Genomic DNA, 13,266 nt, shown 5'->3' with positions numbered 1-13,266 from the left:
AGAAGGAAATTTCTGGCCATCCAATCTTTTATTTCATTGATACACTCTGCTAATTTGGAGAATTGTGAAATCTCATCAGGTCTTGAAGAAATATAAAGTTGTGTATCGTCAGCATAGCAGTGGAAACTTATTCCACGATTCCTGATAATATCTCCCAGGGGAAGCATATACATGGAGAAAAGCTATAAAAGTTATGGCTGGTTGTCGTCTCATCTCCATAATGAAGGTTATTGTTGTATTAATCAACAGAACATGGTGTCAGAAGTATTGAACTTGATGTGATAAGTTGGTACGTGAGTTAGTGTCAGTTGAACAGTTATTAAAGTGGATGACTGGTCGAAATGGATAAAACGTTTCGTAGGTTTGGAAACACACGCAGATGAAAATCTAGTGAATGCCTTGATTTATTGTATGGGTGAGGAAGCTGAGGATATACTAACTTCTCTGTATTTAAGCCCTTGTGTTGATATGCAATGAATCAACTGTAATACCTAATGTGACCAGCAGAGGGAACGGTCTGGGGAGATGACCAGGGGTAGGGGAGTAACGGGCAAGAACAGCGAGAGGCTAGTTTTGTGTTGATAATGTTGGTTCGTACATTAAAGTTTGAGCTAAAGTTAAAGCTCATTGTGAATTAAAGACCAAGTGTGATCTTTAAATCACAAACAACACAGCCCTCAAGAAGCAAGTGAGTACGAAACAGTAAAGAACCGGCTGAATGTTCATTTCATTGCTTGCAGAAAAGTGATTTTTGAGAGGGCTTAATTTAATCAGAGGCAACAGGAGGTCTGCGAATCTGTGGATCGCTTCATAACGGAACTGCATTGTTGAGCATGATGAGAGGCTGCGGAGGGCACTCTCACAACTTCAGGAGGCTGGAGTCACACTTAATGAAAAATGTGAGTTCTCCAAGAAAACAATTATGTTTCTAGGACAAATCATTGAGGCATCAGGGGTGAGTGCAGACCCAGAAAATGTGGCGGCAGTGAAAGCCAGGAAAGAACCCTGTAATATCAGCGAAATTAGACGGTTTTTAGGGATAATCAATCACCTTGGCGAATTCTTGTCACATTTGGCAGTGAAAACACAACCACTCAGAGACTTATTGAAAAAGTCCAACATGTGGGTCTGGGGGTCACAACAGCAGCAGGCCTTTGAGAGAATTAAAGAGGAACTGACCACACCCCTTGGTCTGGCATTGTATGATTCAAACAAGGAAACAGTAGTTTCTGCGGATGCTTCTTCATATGGGCTGGGAGCTGTTCTCCTCCAGAATCAAGCAGACAAAGTATGGAAACCTGTGGCATATGCCTCAAGTGCTCTTAGTAACACGGAGCAGCGATACACACAAATAGAAAAGGAAGCACTGGCCTCCACATGGGCCTGTCAGAGGTTTTCTGAGTTTCTCATTGGGAAAAGTTTCCACATCGAAACTGATCATAAAGCTCTGGTTTCTCTGCTTTGCTCAAAGAAATTGGATGAACTCCCACCATTCATACAGCGTCTTTGTATGCGTCTTATGAGATTCTCATACACCAATTCACATGTGGCAGGCAAAAACATTGCAATAGCAGATGTGTTGTCCAGAGCTCCCATTAGCGGTGCGGCAGTGGGGCTCTCAGAGGAAGACATTAATTTATTCTGTATGTTGACTCTGTAATGGCAAACCTACCAGCTACAGAAAAAAAGGCTCAGAGAGAGCCAAATACACCAGGACAATGATTCCATACTCTAGCAGTTAAAGAAATACTGTGTGGAGGGGTGACCAGATACATTTTCCATTGACAAGGCTTTCCAATCTTGTGCTGGTGGTGTTGTAGTGGGCTAATGCACATAACTGTTAATCAGAAAGTCGCTGGTTCGATCCGCACAGCCACCACCATTGTGTCCTTGAGTAAGGCACTTAAATCCAGGTTGCTCCCGGGGGATTGTCCCTGTAATAAGTGCACTGTAAGTTGCTTTGTATAAATGCATAAATGTAAATGTAAATCTTACTTGTCAATCTCAGGAGAACTTTCTGTGCAAAATGGTCTATTATTAAATGGAATCAGGATTGTTTTTCCTGCGTCACTAAGAGAGAGTCAAACACTCAGTTTGGTGGCCAGGTCTCTGTAAAGATCTGACATCAATGATTGAGAACTGTGACACATGTGCACGGGAGAGAACAAACCTCAGAGAATGCTCCCTACTGAATTTCCAACAAGGCCGTGGTCCACTGTAGGAGCAGATTTGTTTCAAAAAGATAATAAGTAGAACTTGGTCATTGTTGATCATTTTTCAAGGTACTTTGAAATTGCCAAACTAACGTCAATGACTTCGGAAGCTGTGGTTAACATTTCATGTCCATATTCGGACATCACGGCATACCAGAGGTGGTGCGGTCAGACAATGGACCACAGTTTGCTTCCCAGTATTTACGTACATTTTCACAAGACTGGTGATATCCAGTCCACAAAGCTGGAAAGAAATGGGAGGCGGCGCGAGCTGTGAGGACAATCACAAATCTTCTCAAAAAGTCAAGTGATCCTTACCTTGCACTTATGTCTAACAGAGTAGCTCCGCTGGCAGACGGAAACAGCCCTGCTGAGCTCTGAGTGGTCATTTGGGCAGAATAATCCCAACACTCAGTTGAAGGGTTTGGGTAGTCTACCCCATCCTTCAAGTCTAGTTAAAAGAAAGAAAAAAATAAAGAGCTTGTTTTGTTGTCATTGTGTTGTAAGAAAGAAAGAGAAGTATTGTTGTCATTTTAAAAGTTTACTCTGTACCATCTTACAAAAGTATATTTCTTTCACCCATGACTACTGTGTAAGAGATTCTCACAACATGTTTCATATGATATATTAAAAAAATTAACAATTTTTATAACATAAATTCCGAGCAACAATTGTCCATCTCACCTTCCAGAGTTGTTTTGCAGTGCCCGCAGGTGAATCTTGAGTCTTGAATGAGTCTTGATCCCCGACAGACATGCCGAAATCTGCCTCGTAATCCTCACACATTTTAGCAGATGCTTACACTGAGTACTTTTAGGTCTTGTCTTGATAAATTGGCCGAAAAATGCGTCTGCCGGATGCTTGCAGCCTCTTGATGCCATCTCAGAAAAATGCAGACATGTATCCACTAGACAGCTGGAACTAAACTGACCTGGTGGGTTTAAGCCCCTGTATTTGCACGACTATTTATATTACTGGAAAGTTCTAGAAGTTTCTCCAAGTTTACTCAGCACTGAATCTATCTGGAATGTTCTGGTACATTTAAAAATATTACTGTCCTGGTCACAAAAGCAAAGTTTGTGGGGAATAATGGCCATTTTCTATCTAGTTTGAGGCACAAGAAATTAGGAAATAACACGAACTACCCAAGAACCAAAAAATCTAAAAGTTACACGTGTAATCTTTTTCTCCATTACAAAATAAATGTATTAAATGACAGAAGTGAGATTTAATGTCGAGAGTTTAAGATACTGGAGCATGAATCAGCTCATCACAACATGACGATGATGTTATTTGTTTCTAAATGTCTTTATTATTTATCAGCTCTTTTAAACATTTCAAATATATTACATAGAAAACAAACCCACAAAATAAAAGAAGTTGAAAATAATCAATGATCAAATAAACATGGTGAAATAATGAACAGGAATGTAAGAAAAGTCTTCTGAACGTTTTTAAAGAGATTCAGATTGAAGTTTCTTCCTCTGTTACTGCAAACTGACTTTGATCTTCAACAGATGAAACTATCAAATACAAAAACAATATTAGAAACATGTCATTGAACTCCACTTTCATATTGTTTCCTCTGCTGTTATTGTCTTTGTGAACATTTCATCTGTTGATTATATTGATCTCTTTTACCTCTCGCTCTGTAGCATTTGAACACCAGCACGACTGTCGCCATCAGATATGGACAAACTGCCAGAAGAGAACTGAGAGTGTGTAAGACACAAATCTGATCTGCTGACACTGAAAAACAGACACACAAGCACATGATGATTGAGTATATCTGAACAAGTGCACATGAATGAATAGAAAAGAGAGAATAAACTCTCACCTGTGACTGAGATCCAGCTCTCGGGTGACTGTCCTCTCTCTCGTGTTTACAGGAGTAGAAACCCTCATGTGACTTTGAGACAGTAGGGATGCTCATCTCTCCTGTCGTCTGATTCTGGAGGAGTGATCCATCTTTATAGAAATCAGCTGTGAGGATTGAGGAGTTTGTAGATCGATGTAAACAGTGTAGAGTCAGAGTATCTCCTCAATCACAGGATGAACAGAACTCTCCAGAATCACATCACCATCTACACAACAGAGGAAATGGAGAAACAGCAGGAAGAAGTTTAAGCACATATTTAAAGTCACATATTCAGCTCTGTTTTAAGTATCATGACACTATATCTGCTGTTATATAGACTCACCATGTACTGTGATGTTAATATGAGGACTGTGTTCTCCAGATTGAGACTCACACCAGTACACTCCAGTGTCAGATGTTTTAAGGGAGCTGATTTCACATGTAGATCCTGTAGATGAACAATCTTTCATTCTCTCACTGTCTGTGTTTCTTCTCACTGTCCATCCAGTGGAGTTATTGTGATCCTCACAGTTCAGAGAGAGAGAGTGAGATGAGAAGTGTTGACTTCTGCTGGGACTGATGATCAGAGACACAGAGAGAGAGAGATTTTTAAACAAACATTTATTCCAGAAAAAATAAAAGCATTTAAATTAAAATATAAATTACATCATGTTTATAAAAGATGTGAAAAGTAATTTCCATTTTCAACAACAGAACACAATACCTCTCTACAACACCAAGTGTTGGCATACACTTCCAGACAGTTCGTAGCCTTATAAAAATAGAAGTCTCGATTTAATCATAGCTGTAAACATCATTACAACTTCATAATCACCCTTTTGTTCAACTTTTCTCTTTCTACTAACATATATTGCCATTTTTGCCTTGCCTATAATAAAATTGATCAACTGACATTCCTGTTGTCTTCTTCAGTACATTTTTCATCAAAACAACTGAAAATGTCTTTCAGAAAGTCAAATAAGGTCTCAAGTCTTGAGCAGTGCATAAACGCATGAAAAACGGTCTCTCTTTGGGAACAAAAAGGACAATTATGACTAACATTTGGATTTAAAATAGAAATAAAAGAATTAACAGCAATTATACCATGTATAATTCTCCACTGTAAATCTCCAATTGTTTTTGTTAATGGTGGCTTATAGAGTGCCCTCCACTCCGGTTTTACATCTCTATCAGAAAAAATGGTACGCCAAAGTGAATCAACTCTTTCATGCAGACCTTTTTTTTTAAAACTTTTACACAAGCATTGTACATTTTCCCCCCAACTTCATATAAATCCATGTCTGGTACATTTTCCAAGAAAATTCCAGAGTGTTCCTCTATATCTGGGGACAAAAAATGCTTTAGGAATGCATCTTTATCATTAGGTAGAAGTCTCTCAGCAAAATATTTTCCAGCATGTTCATTTCTTTTTCTGTGAGCACAGATTGCAAATTCTGAAGAATTTTAAAACAGTTCGAATTGATTTATTACCTAAAGAGGCAGCTACATTTTACACATTTTTGAACTTTGAACCAGACACATTAATTAAACATCCCAATGTTACGATCATAGATTTGGTGCGCACACCATTTAGTACATTTACATGTATCCAAAATATCCAAACGGGCACCATAGATCATGGGTTCTTCCAGTAGCCAAAAAAGAGAAACTGTGCTCGCAGTCCTTCTCATTTTAAAAAGGACACATATTTTAAACAGATTTTTATAAAAAAATAAAAATAAAAAAAAATAAAAAAAAATGGAAGCCTTGATGTATTGAGTCTTTTTGGATCCAGCAGGAATAAGTGCTTTTCCAAACAGAGTTCATCGACAGATTTGAGAATAGCACAGGCCACTGATTTCCAAGCCAAAGTCTCTGAACTGGTAGGAAACGTTGTATGAATTGTAGCAAAAATGCCGCAGTCCTGCTTTGTATATGTACAAGTCCTTGACCACCTTCTTTTTTTTTAGAAACAAAATGTTGTGTTGTATCCAGTGTAGCTTGTCCCCCCAAAAAATCTACGGTGGATCAATGCAAACCATCCGGTGCCACAAAGAGGAAGCCACCAAATTGTTAATAACCAAAGTGCGTCCCCTGTAAGATAAATTTGATATGAGCCATTTTCATTTTTCAAGTCGGCTCTTTAGCTTTTCAACTGTTCCTGTCCAAATGTTTTATAAATTAAATTATACTCCCAAATATTTCAAACCATTTCTTGTCCAATGTAAACCATCTGGAAGATTTGGCACTCCATTTTTCCACTGTCCTATCAAAACTGCCTCACTATTGTTCCAGTTAATTCTTGCAGAAGAATTAGTATTTTAGTATTTTCAAAAGTAAGTCTACATCATTCTGCTTATTTATCATTATAATAACATCATCTGCATATGCAGACAGACATAAAGAATTTTACAATTTTGTAAAAACACCCCTTCTAAAACTCCTTAAAACACTTAAAAGCGGTTCTATTGCAAGAGTATATAATAACCCTGACAAATAACAACCTTGTCTTACCCCACAACACACTTTAAAAGGAGCACATAAGCCACCATTAATCTTCAGTAAACTCTCAATATCACAGTATAACTGTACGTTCACACCAGAAGCGGCGAGAGCGTCCAAATTCGCTCTGGCTGCCCTGCCTTCGACGCTCAAGGACGCTCGTGGACGCTCTGACGTAGTTGAAATAGGCGGCAACATTTGTTCAGAATGCTTTGTTTTGTGAACTATATTTAAAGGGGGCCGCAATTTAAACATCCAGACATGTCGACCATTTACTTTTTGCCGACCGATCACAAGTAGCGTATATCCTCATGAACTCTTTAAAATGTGAAAATAAGAAATCGATCGATGGCAGAAAGTAATTAAATTTACAGTTGTTTGTTATCAAAATAAAACACATTTGTAATAAAAACTGTGGTCTTGGTCATATATTACAGGGAAACCCGTCACGGCAATAATTGTTTCTCCATTTTATCTTCGAACTGAATGTTTGGTGGGAACCAAAGTTTACACGGTTGTGTTCTCTAGACTTCGCTACAGCGGAGCACTTCTATATTGCAATAGGTTGTCACCGAACCGCGTCACAGCTCATTACCATAATGTTGACTGCACTTGAACTTCCATCTGACGCTCACGCCGCCCAAGACTCGCCAGCCGCTTCGCCGCCGAGACGCTGGCTGTCATTGAAAATGAATGACTTCCGGTCGATTTGACGCCTCGCCGCCTCTGGTGTGAACGTACGGTAAGACTTTAATATATGCTAATATTTTGAACTAAAACCAAAAGCTTGAAAAGTCTTCCATAAATAATTGTGTTCTACTTGGTCAAAAGCTTTTTCTTGATCTAAAGAAATTAATCCTATGTCAAGACCAAACATATTAGAAACAGCAAACAAATCTGTAATTAAATTGATAAAATCAATTAGGTACGCAATACGACTGGTCAGGATGGATTCATTCGGCTAAAACTTTTCCCAAACGGATAGCTAGTGCTTTAGATAATATTTTATAATCGCAACACAATAAAGATACAGGTCTCCAGTTTTTTATATAGCTCAAATTACCTTTCTTAGGCAAAAGGGTCAATACCGCTCTTCTGCAACTCAAAGGCAAAAGTCCTTTAGCTAAAATATCATTGAAAACAATTAGCAAATCTTCTCCAAAGTTTGACCAAAAATTTTTTTAAAACTTCAACAGGGATTCCATTTAATCCAGGAGCTTTGCCATTCTCCATGCCCTGCAGAACTTTAAATAATTTCTCTAGGCCAATAGGCTTTGTAAGTGCTACATTCGCTCTTTCTTTCTTTACTGTCTTGAACGCGGGTCGCTTTAACGTGTGTTTGGTGTGTGTGCGCTATATTTGTGTTGACTTGTCCCATAGTATTCATTGCTAGATTTGTTTAGACCTGTCCCGTAGTATTCACTGCTAGATTTGTTTAGACTTATCACACAGGATTCGTTGCTAGATTTGCTTAGACTTCGGGTTGGTTTTCCAGTGTGTGTAAAACTATTGTCGTTTTAGTGTCTGCAAACAGTGCTTCACTTGTTTTAGAGTATTATTTATTGCTAAAGTGCAGCATAATTTATTTGCGCTGTACAGAAGTTGCGTTTGTTCCCGCGCAACCCTGAGTTTCGGTTTCAGGTGACCACGTGACTAGCTTTGTTGTGCTAAGTAGCATTAAGGAGTGGCTGCTTTTTTCCACTGAACGGCTCGTTAAAGTGTATTTATTGGACTTAATGCTGATGCGGAAGCGGAAGTGGTGGCCCTCGTGTGAAGCCCTCCTCGTGTGAAGACCTACTTGGGTAAAGACCAGCGAGTCTACCTATGCGAGTCCACTGAGCAAGTACACTGACAAGGCTCCAATCACCAAAGCACTTAAGTATTTTTCTATTCTATCTCTTTTATTATTTTACTTATACATACATACTAACATGTCTAGTTCACTAATAACACATGCCTTCAAGCACATCCATGTTATCTGTTGTAGACCATTCACAAGATACAGATGCAAGACAAAACGCAACCCACACAACCTACGGCCGCTTTGCACTTCAACACCTGCTCCACTCTCGTTCTCGGTGGGACTCTGGAACTGCCAGTCTGCTGTGAACAAAGCTGCCTTCATCCCAGCTTTCGCCACGCAGTCCACCCTCAGCATCCTGGCACTGACAGAGACATGGATACGTCCTGAGGATACAGCAACACCTGCTGCTCTCTCCAACAACTTCTCCTTCTCCCACACCCCTCGACATACTGTTAAGGGTGGGGGAACAGGTTTGCTCATTCATAATAACTGGAGTTTTTCACCACAGGCTTCACTATGTACTGTAACAATACATCTTTTGAATTCCATGCCATTACTACAATGCAACCCACAAAATTACATGTTGTTGTCATCTATCGCCCCCCAGGTCAGCTGACAAGCTTTCTTGAGGAGTTGGATGTCCTGCTGTCCTCCTTGCCAGAGGATGGCAGGCCACTTGTGGTTCTTGGCGATTTAAACATACACCAAGGCAAACCCCAGGCCATTGAACTGAATACTCTTCTGGCCTCATTTGACTTGGAAAGACTACACACCACATTTACATTTACATTTATGCATTTGGTTAAAATATCTTTTAACCAAAGCGACTTACAGTGCACTTATTACAGGGACAATCCCCCCTGGAGCAACCTGGAGTTAAGTGCCTTGCTCAAGGACACAATGGTGGTGGCCGTGGGGTTAGAACCTGTGACCTTCTGATTAACAGCCCTGTGCTTTAGCCACTACGCCACCACCACACCACCACACGCCACCACCACACCACAGCAACTCACAGGTCGGGCAACCAGCTGGACCTCATCTTTACACGTAACTGTACCACCTCTAATATTCTTGTTACACATTTAAATGTCTCTGAGCACTACTTTGTTCAATTCAACATGATTCTCCCATCCATTGTAAAACCGACTCCACCTTTGGTTTCCTTTCGCCGTAACCTCCGTTCCCTCTCACCTTTCCACTGATGTCTCTGCCTCTCTTCCCAAAATAAATGTATTTTCCATGCTTGATGTAAACACTGCCACAGACACACTTAGCTCTACTTTAACAACCTGTCTAGACAACATCTGTCCTCTCTCCTCTAGACCAGCACAGACTACACCACCCAGCCCCTGGCTGTCTGACGTCCTTCGTGAACATCGGACTGATCTCAGGGCAGCTGAGAGGAGATGGCGGAAATCTAAAAATCCAGCTGATCTGGGTAAATATCAGCTTCTGCTCGCAACTTTTTCAAATAATGTTAAAACTGCAAAAACTTCATATTACCAGACCAAGATCAACAGCACCACAGACACTCGTAGCTTGTTTAGAACATTTAACACACTTCTCTGCCCTCCCCCTCCACCACCTGACACATCACTGACAGCAGATATATTCGCCACATTTTTTACTGATAAGGTTACAGCCATCAGCAATACATTCACTGCACCACACTCTGTCAAACACCTGGCTCCTGTATGCAACTCTTCTTTCCCTATGTTCTCTCCTTTAACTGACACCCCACAACCTGTTCCCTTGACCCCATTCCATCACACCTTCTCCAGGCCATCTCTCCGTCCATCCTACCGGCACTTACACACATAATTAACACATCCCTTCTTGCAGGCACTTTTCCCACTACATTTAAGCAGGCTCGAGTAACTCCACTGCTGAAAAAAACCTGCACTTAACCCCACACAGATAGAACACTACAGACCAGTCTCTCTCATCACATTCATGGCAAAAACACTTGAAAGGGCAGTTTTCAATCAGATCTCCACCTATCTCTCACAGAACAAGCTGCTGGATGACAATCTGTCAGGCTTCATAAGTGGACACTCCACTGAGACTGCCCTGCTGTCTGTCACTGAGTCGCTGAGACAGGCGAAAGCTGAATTCAGATCATCCGTTCTGATTCTGCTGGACCTTTCTGCTGCCTTTGACACAGTCAATCATCAGATCCTACTCTCCACCCTCTCTAAACTGGGTATCACTGGAACTGTGCTTGACTGGTTCAACTCTTATCTCTCAGAAAGGTCCTTTGAGGTAGCCTGGAGAGGGGAGGTATCCAAGCCACACCAGTTACTTACTGGGGTACCTCAGGGATCAGTGCTTGGGCCACTTCTCTTCTCCATATACACAACATCACTGGGACCCATCATCCAGTCACATGGTTTCTCTTACCACTGCTACGCTGATGACACGCAACTTTACTTGTCTTTCCAGCCCAACGACACCACAGTGACCGCTCAAATCGCTGCCTGTCCGGCAGACATCTCAGCCTGGATGAAGGAACACCACCTTCAACTCAACCCAGCCAAGACCGAACTCCTTGTCTTTACAACCAACCCGGCTGTTGAACACATCATCACCATGCAGCTGGGTCCAACTACAGTTTCACCTTTCAAAACGCTCAGAAATCTAGGGGTAACTATTGATGATGAGCTAAATTTCACAGACCACATTTCAAAGACTGCAAGATCATGTAGATTTACACTCTACAATATGAGGAAGATAAGACCCTTCCTCTCTGTAGATGCCACAGAACTGCTTGTTCAGTCACTTGTCATCTCTAGACTGGACTACTGTAACGCTCTCATTGCAGGCCTTCCTGCATGTGCGATTAGAGCTCTCCAAATGATCCAGAATGCAGCAGCACGTCTGGTCTTTAATGAACCTAAGAGAGCACATGTTACACCCCTCCTCGTCTCTCTCCACTGGCTGCCGGTTCATGCACATACTAAATTCAAGGCCCTGATGCTGGCATACAAAACAGTCACTGGGTCTGCTTCAGCATACCTAAAAACATTTATGCAGAGCTACGTTCCCACCAGAAGCCTGCGGTCGGCTAAGGAACGTCGCCTTGTCATACCAAAACAAAGAGGCACCAAAACAATTTCCCGGACTTTCAGTTTCATCATACCACGGTAGTGGAATGACCTTCCCAACTCAATCCGGGAAGCTAACTCACTCTCTATCTTCAAAAAATTGCTAAAAACACATCTTTTCCAAAAGCACTTAACCGGTCACAAAAAAATAAAAAAATAAATAAATAAATAAATTTACATTTCTTGTTTTGTATACTATTCTGATGATAGTGAAACTTTGTAATATGGCACTTTTTGTACCACTGTCTCCCTAAGATGATTCGCTGATGTTTTTCCTCTTTTGTAAGTCGCTTTGGATAAAAGCGTCTGCCAAATGAATAAATGTAAATGTAAACAAAACGTTTCTGTCCATTCTTTTTTTCTAAACTGAATTTTTTTTAATGGAATATCCATCTGTTCTATGGTCTTAAAACGTGATCTAACTAATGCACCCTGTGCTTTCATCTCTTATAGGTCAGACAAAGCGGTTTTCTTTAGAAAATGAGAATCAATAAAATCTTTATTTCCACATAGTTGTGCCATACCTTGAAGTTTCCAAATTTCAGTTTCTAGAACTCTCATAGGCTTAGCTGTCTCCCTTGTGATATATTTAAAAAAAGTTTGATTTGGAACTTGCCAAATTCCCAGCAAATCTGCAAAGAGGAAAAATAATATTTTTTATTTTTAAAACTTTCCCCAATAAAAGCAAAAATCTTTAAAAGAAGCATCATTTAAAAGAGCGGTGCTAAAATACCAAAATGCACTCCTTGGTGACACAGAATTAAAAAAAATCACTGCATATAAATAAACTCTTAAAAACACTGTGATGATGTTTGAAACTGTAAAATCTGTCTAGTCTTGCTAAAGACAATAAATTCTCATGGGCGTGGGCCCACGTATATTGTCTTGAAGTCCCATTTAAATTTCTCCAGACATCACATAGGTCATTCTTTTCAATTATCACACAAAGCCGCTTCCGGGAAGGCATATGTGGTTCTATGTGGTTGCAATAAATATTCTGCTCAACACAATTAAAATCTCCACCAAGGAAAAGATACTCTTCCTTACTACATTTATCTAGGGTTGAGCATAAAACAGCCAAAAAAGCCACTCTTTCTAAAGGTAAAGTGGGGGCATACACACAAATAAAAAACCAGAACATACTTTTAAAAAATGCTTTGAATTTTCAAGAGTTTCCCCTTCACGATTTCTTCTATATTAAAAGAGCATGGAGTAAAATTCTTCGCAAACAAGATGGCAACTCCACTCTTTTGTCCAGTCTGTAGCATTTTTATCATCACTGTGCGTTTCTTGTAAAAAAAATAACATCAAGTTTTTTCTGTTTCATACACCTGCATTCTCTTAACGTCATCCCTGGCTCCGTTTACATTTAAGGATGCAATACGGATATCTGCCATGTGTAAAGAAGAAAATGAAACAAACCATTAAAAAACATACAGAAACACACAACCAGTGAAGATAAAAGAATTATACCACTTTGTCATCATTATTGTTCAGCCGGTTTTGGATTTTTGACATAAATTTCTTCAGTCGATATATTTCTTTATCTAGAAAGTGACCTTCACTCATTAAACTCCTAGTGCTTACCACAAACCGTTTCAGGTCTGGGAAGAAATCAACAATCTGTACTCCTCTCTGATTCTTTGTCAATTTTAGAAACATCTTAATTTCATCAGCACTATAATCATTACATTTCCATTCACTCTGTGAACAACTTAAAACACTAGAGTCAGAAAATTCCCTTTCACTATCGACATTGTCTGTGTCATTCTTTGTGTGTGTACC

The 13,266-nt window shown here is 40.0% G+C and overlaps 1 protein-coding gene and 1 pseudogene across 3 annotated transcripts in view; one reads left to right on the top strand and one right to left on the bottom strand.

Annotated features, from left to right (window-relative positions):
* LOC127645805 (basement membrane-specific heparan sulfate proteoglycan core protein-like) overlaps positions 1 to 13,266 on the top strand; it is a 302,447-nt pseudogene that overhangs the window by 200,946 nt on the left and 88,235 nt on the right.
* The window catches only part of LOC127643025 (B-cell receptor CD22-like), a 207,255-nt gene that overhangs the window by 154,614 nt on the left and 39,375 nt on the right, over positions 1 to 13,266 (bottom strand). The window lies entirely within an intron of this gene.

Source organism: Xyrauchen texanus, chromosome 1, assembly GCF_025860055.1.
Source record: "Xyrauchen texanus isolate HMW12.3.18 chromosome 1, RBS_HiC_50CHRs, whole genome shotgun sequence".
NCBI classification, from domain to species: domain Eukaryota; kingdom Metazoa; phylum Chordata; class Actinopteri; order Cypriniformes; family Catostomidae; genus Xyrauchen; species Xyrauchen texanus.
Note: the sequence above shows the minus strand (reverse complement) of the source record. Positions and strands in the feature narration are given on the sequence as shown.